We start from the raw sequence: 19,694 nt of genomic DNA, 5'->3' as shown, positions 1-19,694 counted from the left end.
ATCATTCCTCAACAATAGCTGTAGTCGAGGAATAATGTTGTGAACAGCACTGTAAAGCATGTCCGGAGTTATGATGAGGCATTGGCGTCGGATGTTGTCTTTCAGCATCCCTAGAGATGTCGGTCGATCACGATACACTTGCGACTTCAGGTAACCCCAAAGCCAATAACCGCACGGACTGAGGTCTGGGGACTTGGGAGGCCAAGCATGACGAAAGTGGCGGCTGAGCACACGATCAAGAGATCTTTCACACGTCTAGCAATATGGGGTGGAGCGCCATCCTGCATAAATATCGTACGTTCCAGCAGGTGTTTATCAGCCAGGCTGGGGATGATGCGATTCTGTAACATATCGGCGTACCTCTCACCCGTCACGGTAGCAGTTACAAAACCGGAATCACCCATTCCCTCGAATAAAAAAGGCCCGATAACGTTTTTTTTGTTCTAATAAAATCCCATGTCATTCGAAGCATGTGTGTCAAATTTTACCTCTCTATCTACATTATTCCGCGGTTTATTAAGTTTTCAAATTTATACTGTCTTTTTGATCACCCGGTATACCATCCCTGAGGGTAGACAGCATAACCAATGAAGAAACTCTCAATTGATTGCGCAGTAATGAAATGTATGGCATAGCTACACAAAAGGAGGGTCAGTTGATAGAACACATCGCGAGGCACCAACAGATAGTCGTTCAGTAATGGAAGGAAGAGACGGGTAGAGGGTAAAAACTTTAAGGAGAAACCATTGCTTGACAACAGTCAAATTACATGAAATGATCCTGCGGTATTGATGGCAAGGAATCCTCAACTGCGTAAGTTTGGCCGCCGAGGTGCAAGTCTTTTCAGTTTACGCCATATTGGGCAACCTGCGTGTCGATGACGATGAAATGATGATAAGGAAAATGCCCAGTCCCCGGGCGGAGAAAAGATCTCCGACTTGGCTAGGAATCGAGGCCGGGCCTGCTGCATGGTAGGCGCCCTGACCACTCAGACTAAGGAGGCTGACTCAATTACAATAAGCAGACCCAAATGAATGTACTACCAAGCTCAAAAGCGTCCCAATAACTTGAATTTCATTTCTCCTCATTCGTACGTAGACCAAATAAAGTAACTTTCTTGCAAGTTCTCCAACCTCTTTCCGCTTGACTACAGAAAATGGTTACAACAAACTGGTGGAGAAACTGCCCTGTATAGCAATTAATCTAGATATAAAATAATAGCAAAAAACCTGCAAATATCAGGAAATATGTTGTTAGAGATGAGACAATCTTTAACTCTTGAAAACTCAGATTTATTACAATAAACGACATTTAAAAAACCAAGTCTCATCTCGAAATTATATGATGAAAATGTTTATACTGCGTTGGGTTCCGGGTCACCTGTCCGGCAGCTATTGTCCCCAATAATTAACAACGAAGGCAACTCAAGTACTTTCAGCTGGTTGTCCCACCGTTTGCTACAGGTCACCTACTTATTCCTGCTATGAGATAAAAAAAATAATGGTTTACGTCTTGTTAGGTTGAGACGGAATTTTAATCTTCGATAGTCGTGCTTAAGTTTTTGTATGTCCATCCTTTTTGACTGGAGGTTTGAGGGACTGCGGCCCTTCACTTATGTAATGAAATGGAACACCTACAGCCATCCTTATGATGTTGTTTATTATATGGCCACAAGTTTCGGTGCTTCAGTACACCACCTCCTGCCTTAACTGACGCTGAGAGGATTAACTCTAATCGTGGCCAACAACTATGAACTGGTTTTCACAGACTACCTGTAACAAAGATGTTGCCTCCAACCATCAATTACCTAGATTGTAGTGTTGGGGCAGGTCGGGGCGCTGAGCAGACTCGTCTACACTCACCGAGAGCGAGGTAGCCAGGGAAGCGTGAGTGTTGGCCGGTCCTGTCCTAAACGTTTCATGTAATACTCAACGACGCGTAAGTCACCGACGCTGGGTCAAGTAGGAAGATTTTCATTAGGCTGATTAACAACCCCAGGGAGGGTCTCCTGGCAATTAATGCCGTGCGACCGTTTCATCTCATAACATGTAGTGGTTCTCGGATCCGAGGGAACGCCTCTTGCCAGACAACACGTGCTTAGTCAGAAAATCTTTCAGAATTTGCATGCACTATAATATTTCTCTTTATTTCAAAATCGAATCTAAAAAATGGACACAAGAATATCGATGTTTCACAAACGGGTATTATGTTTGGTACAATAGTCCACTCCATGAAGGAAAATTAGGGGAAAAAATCGTGTAATCGCATATTTTTGCACTGTGCTGGGAGGAAGTGCCCTGAAAGACGTACTAAACATCTTGACTGTTTGGGTGTGAGCGTTGGAGTGGGGGGCTGGGGGTACTGCAAGGTCACTTTTTTATGTTTTTCTAGAATAACTCTAAAAGCACGGCTCATAGTGAATATATTTCCCAGTACAAAATTAAAGTTGTAAGTAGGCTATTTATGTTTTCTCTATGTAAGTAGGCTGTTTATGTTTTCTTATTGGCAACGTTACGTAGCGCTCAATATGAAAATCACTGGCTGTGCTGTGTGCAGTCTGTGGCTAGTTTGCATTGTTGTCTGCCATTGTAGTGTTGGGCAGCGGCAGCTGGATGTGAACAGCGCGTAGCGTTGCGCAGTTGGAGGTGAGCCGCCAGCAGTGGTGGATGTGGGGAGAGAGATGGCGGAGTTTTGAAATTTGTCATGAACTGCTATATTTATATATGATGATATCAAGGTAAATACATTGTTTGTTCTCTATTAATATCTTTCATTTGCTAACTATCCCTATCAGTAGTTAGTGCCTTCGATAGTTTGAATCTTTTATTTAGCTGGCAGTAGTGGCGCTCGCTGTATTGCAGTAGCTTGAGCAGCGAAGATTTTTGTGAGGTAAGTGATTTGTGAAAGGTATAGTTTAATGTTAATCAGGGCCATTCTTTTGTAGGGAATTTTGAAAGTCAGATTGCGTTGCGCTAACAAAATATTGTGTGTCAGTTTAAGCACAGTCATGTATAATTGTTTAAAGGGGACGTTTCATATGTCAACCCTTAGCCGAGGATACCTCACTGGAATCTTCTGATTTTTTTTTCTTGTAGTTTGTGTAATTAGTGTAGCTTTTGTTTATTGCTAGCGCGTAATTGTAGAGAAAGTCCCCTTTGTAGTTGCAGTCTTTCATTGTTGTACAGTAAAACAGTTGTGGCATGCATGTAGATTTGCACCAAGTATTTCGCAGCTGCAATTAACTAGATATTATTTTCAGTGTTATGTTAATGTGTTCTCTTATTTTTGCTCTTCAAATTGTGCTTTTCTGTGTTATCGTGAAATATTGTGACAATAATGGCGTGTGAAAAACGTAATACTAGGCTCCAAAGTAAATTGAGAAATGACAGTGAAGACGAGAGCAGTGTGTTAGCGCCGCAGAGTAATGAATTAACTAATGTTCAAGGTAGTAATGTGGTAATTGTGCATAGGGAAATGGAGCGGGCGGCAAACAATGGTGTAGACAGTGAAACAATTAGGGAACAGGGAAGCATTATCGATCGATCGGTCGGCAACAGCTCGCCTCAGGAATCCGAAATGACAGGAAACAATCTCGCAAATACTGTAGATTCAGGTTTTGGATCCTCACCGTTTTCTCAAATAAGTCAAGACACATTTTCTGCTTGTCAAAATGTGAATGTTTCCGGTGCAAATTCACTGCCGAAAAGCACTGAGGAACATGTTCCAGACACCAGTGCATTGTTATTACAATTAATACAGCAAATGGGACAAACACAGCAAAAGCTTCAAAAGTTAGACACAATGGAACAAAATCTTCGAAAGTTAGATACAGTGGAACAAAATCTTAAAAAGTTAGACACAGTGGAGCAAAATCTTAAAAAGTTAGACACCACACTTGAACAAACACGTGAAGATTTAACTACTGAGTTACATAACATTGAATCGAAATGTCAAAAAGTCTGTAATGACGTAAAAACACAAATTTGTGAGCATTTTCAGCCTATTTTTTCGCGTCATGAAAATGCATTACAGAATCACGAAGCAGCCATAAAAGAACTGCAAGCCATTGTTCATGAAAATCATGAGACCTTGTGGGCTAAAATTGACTCAGTTGCATCTACCGATTCGGTTACGCAACTTGCAATAACTCAGGAAAACTTAAAGGACACAGTAGATTCGATTTCAACACAAATGGACACTCTGAAACTTGGTTCAGAAAAACACACTGAGGAAATGTGTTCACTATCGGAGAAAGTAGCCGAACTTTCGGATCAGGTCACTAACTTATCTACAAAGGTAGATGATCTGAATGACACAAGACCTGTAGCCTTCACTGACACAGAAGAGTATGAACAAATTAGAAAATTCAAACAGAATCAAAATCAAATCAATACACAGTACAAAAGAGAAATCCGGGAAGTACAAGATCTGCTGACACAGGTAATACAAGAATTACGTATTTCAGAGGATACTCGCGCCCCAATACGGGAAGAGGGACACAGAAATACGGAACAGCCACAAAATAATAACACAGGGCATTTCGGAAGTTATGAAAGAAATTGGCAATGTGCACCGAATTTTGATATGGAACGGCCGACACGACCTAACAATGACCGATATGCGACTCGCCGACATGATGATTTTGACTATAAGCTGTTCATTACTACACGTAAATTCAAAACATTTAAGAATTCTGGCAACGAAATTCATCCACAAGCATGGCTCCATCAATTCTCGCATTGTTTTCCTCCCAACTGGTCGTTAGAACACAGATTAGAATTTATGTGTGGCTATTTAGGGAATGAACCAGCTGTAAGAATGCGATCGGTCATTCACGATTGTCACAGTGAAGGAGAATTTTACCATGTCTTCCTCTCAGCATATTGGTCTCAAGCCACACAAGACCGAGTAAAACATAGCATCATAATGATGAAACATTTCGAACAATCTGAATTTTCCAGTCTTATGAAATATTTTGAAGACATGTTGCATAAGAATCAGTATCTTTCAAACCCATACAGCCCCTCAGAACTCATCCGCATTTGCTTAATCAAACTGCCTGAACATTTACGACATATTATTTTGGCAGGACGTTGCAAAGACGACATTGAAGCATTTCAGGGACTGTTACAAGAATTAGAAATTGACACAGACAGTCGCGGGATGCGAAAACAGGAAAACAATCACTACAGGTCACATCCGTCACCATTCCGTGACGACAGAAACAATAACTGGACACAACAAGTCTATACTTACAACACAAATCGTGACCAAAACAGACACCACCCTTATGACAACCGGTGGCAGAATAATAGTTACAGAGAAAGATCGCATTTCCGTAGCAATGAATACGATAGAGATAACCATAGAAACAGACAATATGGGAACCAAAACAATTATTACCAGGGGAGACAGAATAACTTCAGACGCAACAGTTCAGCGCGGAGTTACGATTCAGGGAGAAATTCTCCACCACGTGACCGACAAGGAAGAAACTAAGGAATCTACCGACAAAACGACAGACCTGAATTCCATCAGAACTGGCGAGCTTCAAACAGGGCAGGGCCTTCCCGTCAAAGTGAATTTGTAGAAGTTAGGTCTCCAAATCCCAATAACGGCGCGCGCCAACAAAGAGACAGACAATGACTCGCACTGCAGGCAGCCGCGTGCGCCCGCTGGCTCCGAGAAAAATAACATAAGACGCTAGCCTTGAGAATAATTTTAGCATTCTTTACCGACGTATACCGCATGATAATTGCGTTAAAGTTGAAACTCTGCCTCCTAGGAAGAGTAAAGATTTACACCACATTTCACATTTAAAACCGTTTATTGAAAGATAATCTGCTTTTTAACTTTGTCTTTGCCATAAAACTTTTCACTTCACATTTCTAGTATGCTTTGTCAGACTTAAGAAACTGTTAACATGCAACAATGTTTGAAGTTAAATATCCAGTCTAGAACCTAGGGAACATTTTTAAACAGAAATTACGAATGCATTGTTATAGTGAACAGACGACACAGTGTTGTATTTGTACATTCTTGCTTGTTAGTTGCACGATTACGTAACGACTATCAGGCTTACATACTTAGGACACATACTGGTACTGCTAATGAGATTTTAATGCAACATTTTGGTTTACTTGCAAATACATTCTGGGTTTAAAGTACTTTCTGTGAGATACCAGACGACACAGTGGTTAGTTTATGTGACAACTACACGGTTTTATCACGACGCTACTAATGAGTGACAATTTACAATGTTGCTTTTGCGGGGTATCTGTTTTATATCTGCACAGTTTTCTGAATTCTTCTGGAAACAAAAACATGTTTTAGTAGTAACTTTTGTGGTATAGCTATAATGAGACTGCCTTTTCCGTAGCACAACAATACGTTACAGCACAGTACTTTCCTCATCACGGCAATAAGTGTAATAACTAAGACATTTATACGCAAAGCATTTCACTTTTGTTTATCATGAGGTAAGTACACTGACTTCTGCAGAACTTAGCTTTCGTAGGACGATAAGTACGACACTTCCACAGAATTATCTTACAGCAAGACGCACATTTAGCGCTACAGGACACGCATTTGAGTGATTAAGTTTGTACTTAAAACATGTATTTTTAAAGATTTTTGAAGTACAATGATACAAAGGTTTTCAGTGATACATTTCATTTCATTGCTGTAATCTGTAACACCTGAGGGTATAATTACATTAATCCTCAGGGGGGCACACGCTTACTTTGTGTACCATGTGTGTGGCAACCACAAGGAACCCTAGCTAATATGGTATTTGCTTATACAACTTTACACATCGGTACCATATTTCTCTAACACACAAATTACACAGCTATCTAAACTTTTTTTTATTACATCAGAGACAGATGTTTACGCAATTACACAGTTGGATAACTTCACACTTATGAAATTGTATTTTGTCTGTACTTTGTGAAATGCTCATATTTTTTCAGAACCATTGTGATACTATGAGAGCTTTGAATGATATATTTGGTAAGGGAGCATGATTTTTAAAGTACGTTTGAGGTAGATGACACTATTGAAATGAGCAGAGAATTTTTTTTAGGTTTTGAAATTATTGGAGGAAGCTACGACGATTTTGAGAATTGACTGAGGTGTTATGATATTATTACGACAACGATGTGTACTATGCTGTTGAGATATGTTTATGATCAATAAGATGATGCTACCGTATATGAGGAATAAGAAGTATGTTGGAAACCAAGAAGCATACTTTAAGAGTTATGAAATGTGTGTAAATGCGTGACTGTATCACAATGCTGACGAATATTTTATTTGGACACTTATATTTATAGTGTTTTGTTTCTACACATTTGCAACGCAAATTCTCGACCCGTGAAATTTTGTATATGAGACTGTCACAGTAGCGGAAACTGCTGTCGTAAATATTTCCGTAAGAAAGTTAAGTGACCACCTGCACGTAATGCGTCGTGGGCACGCAGCTGTGTCAGACGCCGGGAGAACAAGTCATTAGTGAGTGCCTCATCAGAAGCACAGGTAGAATAAAGGAAAGGGGAGGCCATTGTCCTCGCTATTGACATTTCCTTGTTGAAAGCATACTGTGGAGCTCGTAATTTATGATATTTACTAAAATGCCTAATGAAATGACGAGAAATATTTTTACATCTGCACACCTGATTACGACAAGCGTCTTTCTACGAGAGTTGAGAGAATTTCTACTAACTTATGAAATGTCACATGACTATTGAATGATATTTGTATGCTCTGGTTTGCGTAATTGCTTATTTCATTTGATACCTGTTTTCCAGCTGTGTTACAGCATTAGTTTTATAAAATAAACTTAGATGCATTTGCTAATGTGAACACTTTCTGTCAACAGATCTATTAAATGATAATTTTGTAATCCACATTCTTTAAAAAAAAAAAGGAGCACTTGGAAAGGAAAGAACAATAAGAAGGGACTAGTAACAGTAACTGGACACATAATTTTCTTTTCAAGTACATGGTAATATTTTTTTTACAATAAGTTGTTGTGGTGCACCACTTTAATTACATAGACATTAAGATGTGAATATACATTTCCCTTATCTGCATTGTTGTTTTTACTGTAATATTTTTTCTGCTTGAGCTATGTCATGTTTAGGTATAAGTTGCTGCTGTTTGCCAGGCATAGTGTTATTGAATTTGACTTTACATTATTCTGTTAAGCCAGTTTTACTAATGATTTATTTTTATTGTTTGCTGCACATTGCCTTAGATTAGTTGTAATATTACAATTGTTTTGCTAATTTCTTAATGCTGCTTGCTTCGCAAGTCTGCGTTTTTTTCATTGCTGTTTATATTAATTGTTTTATTTACTATTTATTTTATTTATGCATTTATTTTACCTGGCAAGATTAGGGCCTTCAGGCCCTCTCTTACACCTAACCAGGCATACTCAGATTCAACAAATTTCAGTGTCTACAGAAAATTAGGACATATAACATGTTATACAGTATTAATGTTAAAGAAAGAAATAGAGATTATAAAAGTAGTACAATGATAATTATAACAATCAAAAAATAATTATAACAATCAAGAATAATAAAAATAATAATAATAATGTGCTGCTGCATTGCCTCGTCCCTTAGTTTAGCATCTGAGCTCAGTAGATTTAAGTTAGCTTAAGAGGGGGTAGACTATATAAGAAACTGACTATGGAGAATAGGTAAAGAATGCATTGCGAAGTTATATGAAAAAGATTTGGGCCCGAATGAGTATTGTACAATCAGAAATAATTATTTTGAAAGAAATATGAACAGAATACAGAAAGCAGGCTTAGATAGGACTTTTTGGGAATAATGATGAACAAAGGGAGATCTCCATGCAAAATACTGCAGTAAAACAAACCCTGTCCTTTCCCTTTTGTGTTATCCCACCATATGTTTGTGTACCCTTGTGTATTTGTTTTCTTCCTGTCTCTGTGTACTGTTTCATAGAACTTTTTTCTCTTCTAATTCTAAGTTACATTCACTATGATGAGGAATACTGTTATCCTCAAATATAATTTGCATTAATAATATGTTATTTACCTTATAAATATGCTTACACATTATTTATTCTGTTTTGTTTTAATGCTCATGTGTGAAGTTGATGTTTCGAAAGTTATTCTGATCTTTTATGTATGTACTCATGTCATAATTCCTGTAACACTGACGTGTATGTCTATTTCTATTCTTTTGTAACGCCTGTTTTACTACAAATGTTATCTGTATTGTTATGTTCTTTAATGATGTATTTTGTACCTTTGTAATTGTATTCTCATGTTATAAAATTGTAATTGACACCAGTTCATCTTATTATTAACTTGTAAGTTACATTTCACTGCACACGTTTCTGTTGGTCATAGTATATGGACAATATGTGAGAAGTAGGGACTGTTAGTGTTTGCACGTGTGTTAATAATTCAGCAAGGGACTGGATAACAGCATTGCTGGTTCTAAGGACAATTCCAAAAACTTTGTGAATGCACAAGTGGTGGTTATGGACTTGCTATATTATTCGCAAGACTCTTCGATGGTGATTGTGCACCTGCACAGTCGCAACAGATCGCAACAGATGGCTGCTGGCCATCTCTACAAGGACTACAGTGGGTCTGCATCTTTGATGACCCACCAATACCATCATCTCTACAAGGACTACAGTGGGTCTGCATCTTTGATGACCCACCATGCCATTATTTCTACAAGGACTCCAGTGGGTCTGCACCTCTGGTGGCCCACCAATACCACAATCTCTACCAGGACTCCAGTGGGTCTGCTCTGTGATGACCTACCTACCAATATTCTTCAAAACTTCGAATGACTCTGCTGTGGGTTTGCTCCATTGTGGCCCATTACCTGTCAGCATGTCAAGAGTCAGCGCTGTCTTTCCGTTGGAAGGACAACACTACTTCTTCAAGACGGCATGGAAATCCACTACTTCCGTGTGCATTGTCTTTTTCTGCTCAGTCTTTGAGAAAAGAAACGGCAGTTTCACTGTGATGAATGATCAGGACTGTCTTTATAGACTGTGAGAAAATTTGAGCTTGTGACCAACATAATATCAATAAGTGTGTGCATTTGATTTCTGTGTTATTGTAATTATGAAAAATTTTATCAAATCATTATTGGCCACTGCCCAAAAAAAATTTGTAAAATTTTTTGTGGGGAGCATGGGGGCTATGTAAGTAGGCTGTTTATGTTTTCTCTATGTAAGTAGGCTGTTTATGTTTTCTTATTGGCAACGTTACGTAGCGCTCAATATGAAAATCACTGGCTGTGCTGTGTGCAGTCTGTGGCTAGTTTGCATTGTTGTCTGCCATTGTAGTGTTGGGCAGCGGCAGCTGGATGTGAACAGCGTGTAGCGTTGCGCAGTTGGAGGTGAGCCGCCAGCAGTGGTGGATGTGGGGAGAGAGATGGCGGAGTTTTGAAATTTGTCATGAACTGCTATATTTATATATGATGATATCAAGGTAAATACATTGTTTGTTCTCTATTAATATCTTTCATTTGCTAACTATCCCTATCAGTAGTTAGTGCCTTCGATAGTTTGAATCTTTTATTTAGCTGGCAGTAGTGGCGCTCGCTGTATTGCAGTAGCTTGAGCAGCGAAGATTTTTGTGAGGTAAGTGATTTGTGAAAGGTATAGTTTAATGTTAGTCAGGGCCATTCTTTTGTAGGGAATTTTGAAAGTCAGATTGCGTTGCGCTAACAAAATATTGTGTGTCAGTTTAAGCACAGTCATGTAGAATTGTTTAAAGGGGACGTTTCAAAGTATATTACGTCTCTGCATGTCCATCATTTCACAAATGGCTGCAGTACCTCGGCTGTTCAGTATAGTACGTCAGATCAAATATCTTCAGTGGTCTAGATTTCCAAATGGTTATTTTATTTGGATATCAGTTTCGGGATATATTACGCAATTTTCAGGCCCCCCGACCAACGTGTAGGACGGATCCCATCTTTGGTCCAGTCAAAACACGGGCCAGAATTCAGAGACGCATCTGTATGTTATTGAGACAGCGATCACTTGCCACAACACCTGGCTGGTCGGCATACTAAACTACTTTACATTTCACGTAAAAAAAAAAGACGTTGGTACTGGTTTTTCTCTAGGTCTAATGATCTCCGCGTTTCAGGTTGTTAAAAATATTATTGTAACGGCATAAAATTAGTATTTATCTTTAAATGAACTGGGTTAAAAACGAATATTAAATATGGATACCACATCTAAGTACAGGAGAAGGGTATTAGGGGTAGACTGTATTCTGAGAGCGTAAGAGAGTGGAGAGAGGAGAGGTACGGGGTAGAAGTGCGAGGGAAGGTAGATCGCCGGATTACTTCCCTCCTTCATAAGTCTGCAGACTGAAGGTCGAACAGATGATTCCCCACTCTTATCTAGCCCATTGCCTCACAAGAGGCCAGTACAAAGTCATACGGACCCTTCACACAGTTCCTCGACAGTCACTGGCGAGACTGTGCAGACGTGGGCGGGAGCGTTTGTTTCCCAGAAAATGCAGGTGCGAGTTACTAATACTATAACCAAAAAACGCATACCCACAGAATATACGTAAATCTGTGCAAGCTGTTCTGTCCTGCTAAAGGAGAAACTGACGCTTAAGCGTCTCCTATGGCGTTCTTGCGGGAGAGGCAGCGTCCCCCACCATGAACGCTGCTCACCTTTCAGTTTGGAGACAGACTGTACCTCCTTAACATTTACTATCAAGTTCACTTGTGTGGTACACAAAACGACTTCACTGAGCTCGTGTTTGTATAGTGGAATTATTTTTACTTTAATGAATGCGTACTTAGCATGTAAAAAGCTCAACAGCTGGAGGTGTCAAGTGTCCATCACTCTGAACAGCCTTTTGCAAGTGCAACATGCTGTAAATATGCATTCAACAATATCGATTTCATTGCCTCCAGTGCATCTGTCTGGAATACCTTTCACAGCCCGAGGCCTATCAAATGCATCACCCCAGCCAACTGTCTGGAATACTTTTCACAACCCGTGTGGTATCAGACACATCACCCCAGCCAACTGTCTGGAATACTTCTCACAGGACGAACGATACCAAAAGCATTATCCCATCCTCAGATCTCCCAAAATCTGAAGAGGCCCACAGGCTTAAATTTTCTCCCTCCACAGCAGAGGTAGGTCACCTACGCGTTACAGAACTTCACATATTTCAACGTAAGTCAAGCGACGCATTACAGTAAATTGCTGCTTTACACTTGATCAGTCCCATTACAAAAGGAGTATTCACACCCATCAGCGAAGATAAACTGTGGGTGTGTGCTAAGTGACTCCACACAGCGCAGCCCACTCTACAAGTGGCAAAAATTCTTCGATAGGAAAGATTTATGCAGTCCACCAGTAATACTGTTAATACTGGAAGAGGTGTAGTAACGTTTTGGTCATTCATTAATTCACCACCAAGTGACTAAAACACAATCACACACGTTCCACCATGCACTGTCGACGACAGACAGATGTAAGGTGCCACATTTAGGAGTCCAGTCCCTTTCCTACCAATACTACGTAGGCCACTGACAACATCACACTTACAAATTGAAAACACAGGGACGTATCTCATATAAAAGCTCACTTAACACCTGCAAATAAGTAGTCATCCCTTAAGCTGAAAGTGATCCCACTATGTAAACACGTCCTCAGTAAAGTTATTTTGTCTGTTCACACAAGAGAACTGGACCGGAAATGCTGGGGAGGTAAAGGACGTCTGTAAACTGAAAAGCGAGAAGCGTTTGTATTGGAGGAAGTCACCTTTCCCAGAAGAACGCTACAGCTGCCGTACTGGATGAGTAAAAATCAATTTCAGCTCTAGCAGCGAAGAACAGTGTACAGAGATTTACGTAGATTCTGTCCATATACGTTACTTGCCTTACTATTATTAGTAACTCATATCTGATTTCCATATAGCGCTAAAGCACTTCGAGCAAAGTAAACACCGTCCGGCGCGAATGCGCACTGCTTCGCCACCATTCGCAAGGAACTCTGTGGAGGGTCCGTATAACTTTGTGAAACACCCTGAAGTTGCTTCTTGTCATGTAGTGGGGTAGGTAGGGTGTGGAATCACCTAATTGACCTTCGGTCTGTGCACCTATGAAGGAGAAAAGTGAGTGAATACGATCCGGCGATCTACCTTCCCTTGCGTTTCTACCCTACACACCTTCCTCCTCCATCTTTGTTACACCATGGGAACACAATTCATCCAGTAATACGGCTCTTCTGCACTTATATGTAGTACAAACATTTTAAGTTAGGTTTAACCCAGTTCACTTAAAGATAAACATTAATTTTATATCGTTAGGAGAATATTTTTTAATATCAGCCTCTGTTGATCCATCATCATCGAGCAAATCTTCGGATGAAGCACTTGGGGAACGGTTTGGAATTCAAGACATCCAAGAATATATGGCAGTGTGTGACAATATCGTTTATTTTTGAGAGATGAATACGGGGCCTGAAGATATCATAGAGGAACGCCGAACGCCGGTCGCGGAGGCCGAGCGGTTCTAGGTGCTTCAGTCCGGAACCGCGCGACTGCTACGGTCGCAGGTTCGAATCCTGCCTTGGGCATGGATGTGTGTGACGTCCTTAGGTTAGTTAGGTTTAAGTAGTTCTAAGTTCTAGGGGACTGATGACCTCATATGTTAAGTTTCATAGTGCTCAGAGCCATTTGAACCATTTTCAACGCCCAAACTGGTAGCCAAAACAAAATAAAATAACACCTCAACTACACTGCTGTTGGTGAATTTCGTTGATAAATATATTTAATACTCTGCGATTTTTGTATCCCCTACAACACGGAAACTATTAGTCACTGAGAAAGATGAATCAGACCTCTTTTGTAGGATATTTAATGTAGTTTAATTTTGTACTGGGAAACGTTTTCACTAGAAGGTGCAGTTGTTGAGTCGAGAAAAACCAATAAAGTGGCCTTTAAAGCACCCCCTCCCCCACGATCACTCCAACGTTCACACCCCACTGGTCAGGATGTTTAGTATGTTCTTCATGACAGTCCCTCCTATCATTGTGCAAAAACGTGGGATTACACGATTTTTCCGCTAAACGACCTTCTTTGATGTCCTCTGACTGGGCTATAACACCGGTACAAAATATCGATTCTTTTGTTTCAGGACAACAGGAAGTGACGTGATAATGAGAACTTATTTTCAATATGTAAGAATACTCTATTGATGACACTGTTGTGGTTTTCCTAGAGACACGTGGATTATTCGTTCTTAACAACTTGAAAAGAATGAATAGTTGCCTCATAAATGGACGTTAAACACGAAAATTTAAAGAATGAAGTAAAATGTTAAAAACGACAACATCCTTGAAAAATTAAAGTGTTGTACCTATATGGCGAAAAATAAAAAAAATTAAATTTACATTTCTATAGAGAGAATATTAGGATTTACGAACAATGTGTAGCTCATAAGGAAAGAAAGATTAGATGTCAACGGACTCCAGGCGTTACTACTAAGCTATAATGAAATGAAATGGAGTTGCCTGCCGCCTGAGTAACGGTACTATTGTGTGCGCAATTGCATTAAAAGAATAACCATAACAGATCTGCCTTCCTAGGGAACAAAAAAGTCATCCTTCCAGTTCCCAGTATAGATCATTAGATGCGCGCATCTTCAGAATCCTCAAATGGCTGTTGCAGTAACAAAACAGCTGAACGCCAAAACACATTCGACAAAAGCTTACTCCTTTGAAATTCAAATAATGGTTAACATCTGCGCTGCGAGGCGCTAATTTAAAGTAGCATGTTGTTATTTCCTTCATTTGTGAAGAGGTCTTCGTTTCTACTACGTGTCCGCTGATTCTTACTAGTGTAAGTAGGAATCGTTGTCATTGGAACTACTGTCAACCTGTGCGGTCTAACAATGGGTGGTAGTCGTTGAGCAGTTGTTATGCAGTACAGCAGCCTTCATTTAATGAATTTCGTTATCTCTACTGCAAATAAGCACCATATTTGAGCATGAATCTCTCTAAAATGCGCTGTCATGAAAACTAGCTGTGAGATACTCGTATGGCGTGAAAGTGTTATAGCCTGTGAATGAAGTTATCTCTCAGTTTTTTCGTAGTCAACAATGAGTTGTAAGGGAGCAGCGGAGCTTGAATGTGGTTATTTTGCAACATTGTGTATTGTGAGGTTTAAAAGCGTGGGGAACGGAAGTGAACAAATTACAGATATTCGTAAGTTTTTGTACCTCATAAACGAAAATAAAAGTGAGGGTGTCTGAAACCGTATCACCTACGATGAAATATCACAAAAGATTGATGAGTTAAACTCAAATATCTCTGTTAAAATCCCAGTAATTATACTGATTGCGTACACAATTAAAGATATAGCTAGTACCTCAGCTGGATTCTAATACTGCGATCGAAAAGATAGTAGTCTCCTGGTCTGTGTTTGTGGTGGAATATATTACACTGAAAGAAAAAAAAAGAGAGTGACAGTTTCCACTAGAATTGGATTCTATTGGTTTCATAGAAAAATTTTAATTTGATGAATGGCTAACATCACACATAGAGAACACTGTGATTGCACTGTCTGTCGCTCATCGTGATCGGTTTACTGTACAGCAGTTAAAGATACACTTTCTAAGTTTTTTTGGACTTTTTTGACTGTATATGACAGTACCATTCACCAATTTCAAAACGTTTTATGAATCAGCCAAAATGCATTTCAGTTCCAAAAAGCATAATGATGCAGCTGAAAAGTGAAGTATTATCGTTAATACGACGTACCAAATTAAGAGTGTTGAAGAAGTCATCAATAAGAACCTTGCGAAATTAGTACAAAATAATTGCATTAAGTTGAAAGCAAATCTTTCTTGCACATTGTTTTCTACAGTACTTGATTGCCTTTAAGAGGAAAAACAAATTCGATGCTGGTTTTGATGACTCATTGCAGATTAGTGTGCAGTCAGATGACGACACAGTGCGGAAGCATTTTGAAAGTATCTCTAAAAATACGAATTATAATTCTCTCTCTGACTGGTGACTAAAAACTATATAACAGGATTTTTCTTGTAGCTAATGCTCTGAATGCATTCAATAACTTATTCTTTAGTTTAGCCGTGGTTGTTCCCTGACCCCGCATGTGTTTGTAGTTTATTTGTTTCATGTCCTTGTATGTGTCTGTAATGGATTAGTAGTGATTTGTGTCCTGTGTGTAACTGGGTAAAATACTGAAATATCTTAGACGTGTGAACAGAAATAATATTTCTTTTTCGTTCTTTCTTGCCATTAATCATTAACATGTAACATTTTGGTATTTATTGCTATGCATATTTTCTTTTGCCCCTTTTTTTTAATATTGAAATATTTGCCTTTTACAACTGTTAGGAATATCATTTTTGCTCAGTTCTACTGTCATGATTACACTACATGTACAGTTTTACATCAGTACCTTATCGTTAATTATTGTGTTAAACTTTTGTATTTGTTCTAAGTTTGTGCGAGAAAATTGTGTCTTGTTAGGAACTCCAAACGTCATCATACATGTCACTTCTCATTTTCCAAATATTTTCTTTCATCTTAATTGGCTTCTTCAATTATAAATTGTAATGTGTGTTCTGTTATGTTTCATTTTAGCTTTGCTCAACTTGCCAGGGAGATAATCAATATCACCAAAGCACACGCACAACTGTTCTGGAAGAGATAGACACTCAATATCCTAATATGCACTCAAAAACCTGAGTCGAAACAAGGCCCCGGGAGTGACAACATTCCATTAGAACTACTGTCAGCCTTGGGAGAGCCAGTCCTGACAAAACTCTACCATCTGGTGAGCAAGATGTAAGAGACCGGCGAAATACAGTCAGACTTCAAGAAGAATATAATAATTCCAATCCCAAGGAAAGCAGGTGTTGACAGATGTGAAAATTACCGATCTATCAGTTTAATAAGTCACAGCTGCAAAATACTAACGCGAATTCCTTACAGACGAATGGAAAAACTGGTAGAAGCGGACCTAGGGGAAGTTCAGTTTGGATTCCGTAGAAATGTTGGAACACGTGAGGCAATACTGACCTTACGACTCACCTTAGAAGAAAGATTAAGGAAAGGCAAACCTACGTTCCTAGCATTTGTAGACTTAGAGAAAGCTTTTGACAATGTTGACTGGAATACTCTCTTTCAAATTCTAAAGATGGCAGGGGTAAAATACAGAGAATGAAAGGCTATTTACAATTTGTACATAAACCAGATGGCAGTTATAAGAGTCGAGGGGCATAAAAGGGAAGCAGTGGTTGGGAAGGGAGTGAGACAGGGTTGTAGCCTCTCCCCGGTGTTATTCAATCTGTATATTGAGCAAGCAGTGAAAGAAACAAAAGAAAAATTCGGAGTAGGTATTAAAATCCATGGACAAGAAATAAAAATTTTGAGGTTCGCCGATGACATTGTAATTCTGTCAGAGACAGCAAAGGACTTCGAAGAGCAGTTGAACGTAATGGACAGTGTCTCGAAAGGAGGATATAGGATGAACATAAACAAAAGCAAAACAAGGATTATGGAATGTAGTCGAATTAAGTCTGGCGATGCTGAGGGAATTAGATTAGGAAATGAGACACTTAAAGTAGTAAAGGAGTTTTGCTATTTGGGGAGCAAAATAACTGATGATAGTCGAAGTAGAGAGGATATAAAATGCAGACTGGCAATGGCAAGGAAAGAGTTTCTGAAGAGAAGGAATTTGTTAATATTGAGTATAGATTTAAGTGTCAGGAAGTCGTTTCTGAAAGTATTTGTATGGAGTGTAGCCTTGTATGGAAGTGAAACGTGGACGATAAATAGTTTGAACAAGAAGAGAATCGAAGCTTTCGAAATGTGGTGCTACAGAAGAATGCTGAAGATTAGATGGGTAGATCACATAACTAATGAGGAGGTATTGAATAAGACTGGGGAGAAGAAGAGTTTGTGGCGCAACTTGACGAGAAGAAGGGATCGGTTGGTAGGACATGTTCTGAGGCATCAAGGGATCGCCAATTTAGTATTGGAGGGCAGTGTGGAGGGTAAAAATCGTAGAGGGAGACCAAGAGATGAATACACTGAGCAGATTCAGAAGGATGTAGTTTGCAGCAGGTACTTGGAGATGAAGAAGCTTGCACAGGATAGAGTAGCATGGAGAGATGCATCAAACCAGTCTCAGGACTGAAGATCACATGGATATTCAAGGCTATACAAACTGAAATACTGGTATGGTGGAACAACGAGCCACCAGCATATGCGCCACTACTGCGACTAATGGATTTCTGGGATGTCGCTAACGAACACATTCCACCTGTCTTGCTCAGTCTACACATATTACAAATACGTGATGTGTTTCCTGCACCAATGTTACTTCTTCTATGTATGCGGCAGTTACTACTGTTTCGAAGAAGATGCTACATGGTTTTTCAGTGGAGGAAATATCATGTAACTGCCTTCCTGACTCTGTCCTCTAGTTCCTGCATGTGTACTGTTTCATCACTTGATATAGTTCTCATTCTTGATTGTAAACTCTTAGAATCTGCATGTGTAATGCTGTGACAACTGTGTGCTACACTTTTACTTTCCTCCTTGAACAGAGTGGTCTCCTTTAATTTCACTTGCTGAATACCTTTCATGCAATGCTATGTCTTTTGCATTACTCAAATATTTACTGGTTACGCCATACCTTAAGTATTTATATAACTCACGTAATCAAAAGTCTAATTTTATTACTACTGTATTATGTATTTGAAAAATGGCTATGAGCACTATGGGACTTAACATCTATGGTCATCAGTCCCCTAGAACTTAGAACTACTTAAACCTAACTAACCTAAGGACAGCACACAACACCCAGTCATCATTGTATTTGAAAAGTATTTATATAACTCACGCAATCAAAAGCCTAATTTTATTACTACTGCATTATGTATTTGAAACGTAATTTTTTCTTACAAGTCAAAGCAATTTTCACAGCTATCTGAAGAAGATAGTGTACAGTCAGGCAATCTACTCATACCTTTGTTCAGAATTTCGCCGTAAATTTTATTTTTTGTATCTTTTCTGTGAATTTCTGAGTGGGAATTTGTTCTACAATCCTTGCTATTAGCAAGAAACATCCTTGCAAATTATTGCTGGCAAAACGGGGAGGAGGGGGGGTTTCCAACGTAGCATTCAGTGAGAAGTAAGTCAGACAGTCAGGTGTTGGTCATGATGCTGAGCGGCCTGAAAATAAGTAGCAGACCACAGTGATGCAAACGCAGCAGAAGTGTGAAGGTATTCTGGCTAAATTGTCGCTGCATTGCTTGATTGTGCATGATTTGTGATGAGGTTGCAAGGGACATGTTTTAGCAGGGTTTTTGATGATTGGTTCGGGTGAGTTAGTTTGACTGTTGAGACGAGATTAAAGGAGCAAATTATCTGCTCAGTTGGCTTGCACTCATAGTTGTAGATTTACTACTCTTTTACCATCCCATTAGCTAATTAGACGACAGAGTTATATATTATAAGAAGCTAACTTTGTATAGATTGTTGTAATTGTTAAGGGATGAGAGTTTCACAATACAGTTTTTGAATAGTAATCTCTACTACATCATCCAGTAAGTTCAACTTCTTCCGCCGTCTCCTCTTGAAAATTGCACTCAGCGGGACACAGAACTAAGCATGAT

At 39.3% G+C, this 19,694-nt stretch overlaps 1 protein-coding gene across 1 annotated transcript in view; it reads right to left on the bottom strand.

The window, feature by feature from the left end:
- The window catches only part of LOC124805561 (4-coumarate--CoA ligase-like 1), a 91,577-nt gene that overhangs the window by 16,811 nt on the left and 55,072 nt on the right, over positions 1-19,694 (bottom strand). The gene's annotated exons all lie outside the window — the stretch shown is intronic.

The sequence above is a fragment of the Schistocerca piceifrons genome, chromosome 7 (assembly GCF_021461385.2).
Source record: "Schistocerca piceifrons isolate TAMUIC-IGC-003096 chromosome 7, iqSchPice1.1, whole genome shotgun sequence".
Lineage (NCBI taxonomy): Eukaryota > Metazoa > Arthropoda > Insecta > Orthoptera > Acrididae > Schistocerca > Schistocerca piceifrons.
This window is presented reverse-complemented; position numbering and strand designations above follow the sequence as displayed.